Below are 2,062 nucleotides of genomic sequence, written 5' to 3' on the forward strand. Positions count from 1 at the left end.
TGAGGTTTCAGCTCAAAGTTGTTTGCTCCAATGGCAGGAATGGAGATGCTTCTTCCATGTAAATTGGAATTAGGTGCAGTAAAGTCACCAAGCATCTTCCTTACATTATTATTATTTTCGGCTGCCATCTCCTCTTCCTGTTCGAAAATTTCTGAAAGGTTATCTCTGGATTGTTGTATTTTAGCTTCTCTTAATTTTTTCTTCAGAGTCCTTTCAGGTTCTGGATCTGCTTTAACAAGAATGTTCTTGTCCTTGCTCCTGCTCATATGACAAAGAAGAGGGCGCAGAAAAATAATAATAATAGGGATCCTCTTTTTTTTTTTTTTGAGTGAGGGAGAGATGTTAGTAGATGAATAAACAAATAGAAGGAGATGAGAGAGAAGAGAATTTTCGAAAATTATTTTTAAAAAAAAGAGTTAGTGATTTTCGAAAATAGTTTTTGAAAAAGGTTAGTAGTTTTCGAAAATTAAAATTAAAAATTAAAATAATTAATTAATAAAAAAGAAATTTTGAAAAAGGGGGGAGATATTTTCGAAAATTAGAGAGAGAGAGTTAGTTAGGTGGTTTTGAAAAAGATAAGAAACAAACAGAAAGTTAGTTAGTTAGTTGAAATAAATTTTGAAAAGATAAGAAGTTAGGAAGTTAGAAAAGATATTTTGAAATCATATTTTTGAAAAAGATAAGATAAGAAGATATTTTTGAAAAGATATGATAGGAATTAGTTTTGAAAAAGATTTGATTTTTAAAATCACAATTAATGACTTGATTCACAAGAAATCACAAGATATGATTCTAGAACTTAAAGTTTGAATCTTTCTTAACAAGCAAGTAACAAACTTGAAATTTTTGAATCAAAACATTAATTGTTATTGTTATTTTCGAAAATTTGATATAAAAATAAGAAAAAGATTTTTGAAAAATATTTTTGGAATTTTCGAAAATAACTAAGAATTTTGAAAAAGATGTGATTTTTGAAAAAGATTTTTGAAAAAGATAAGATTTTCAAATTGAAAATTTGATTTGACTCATAAGAAACAACTTGATTTTAAAAATTTTGAAAAAGTCAATCCAAATTTTCGAATTTGATGAGAGAAAAAGGGAAAGATATTTTTTTTATTTTTGAATTTTTATGATGAGAGAGAAAAACAAGAAAAATGATGCAATGCATGAGAGTTATGGATCAAAACTATGAATGTATGCAAGAATGCTATGAATGTCAAGATGAACACCAAGAACACCGTGAATATCATGATAAACATCAAGAACATATTTTTGAAAAATTTTATATGCAAAGAAAACATGCAAGACACCAAACTTAGAAATCTTTCATGTTTAGACTCTAATAAATAAAAAATGCACATGTAAAACAAGAAAAGACACAAAACAAGAAAACATCAAGATCAAACAAGAAGACTGACCAAGAACAACTTGAAGATCATGAAGAACACTATGAATGCATGAAATTTTCGAAAAAATGCAAGATGCACATGCAATTGACACCAAACTTATAACATGACTCAAGACTCAACCAAGAAACACAAAATATTTTTGATTTTTATGATTTTCTAATTTTTTTGGATTTTTATTTTATATTTTTCGAAAATCATTTTAGAAAAAAAAGAAAAATAAGGATTCCAAAATTTTTAATATGAATTCCAGGAATCTTATGCTCTAAAGCTCCAATCAAAGGGTCATGCATGGCTTAATAGCCAGCCAAGCTTTAGTATGCCATTACATGCATCAGCTAATTTGCTAAGAAAGACAAGGAAGCTCTTCTCTTGAGTCCAAAAGAATTAAGACATGGCTTTACAGCCAGCCAGGCTTCAACATGCTTCATGAAACTCTAGAATTCATTCTTAAAAATTCTGAAGAAAAATATATTTTTGAAAACAAATTTTATTTTAAATTTTTTTTTTCGAAAACAGGTGAGAAATTTTTGAAAGATTTTTGAAAAATTTTTGAAAATAAAACAAAAAGAAAATTACCTAATCTGAGCAACAAGATGAACCGTTAGTTGTCCAAATTCGAACAATCCCCGGCAACGGCGCCAAAAACTTGGTGC

This window comes from Arachis ipaensis, chromosome B09, assembly GCF_000816755.2.
Source record: "Arachis ipaensis cultivar K30076 chromosome B09, Araip1.1, whole genome shotgun sequence".
Lineage (NCBI taxonomy): Eukaryota > Viridiplantae > Streptophyta > Magnoliopsida > Fabales > Fabaceae > Arachis > Arachis ipaensis.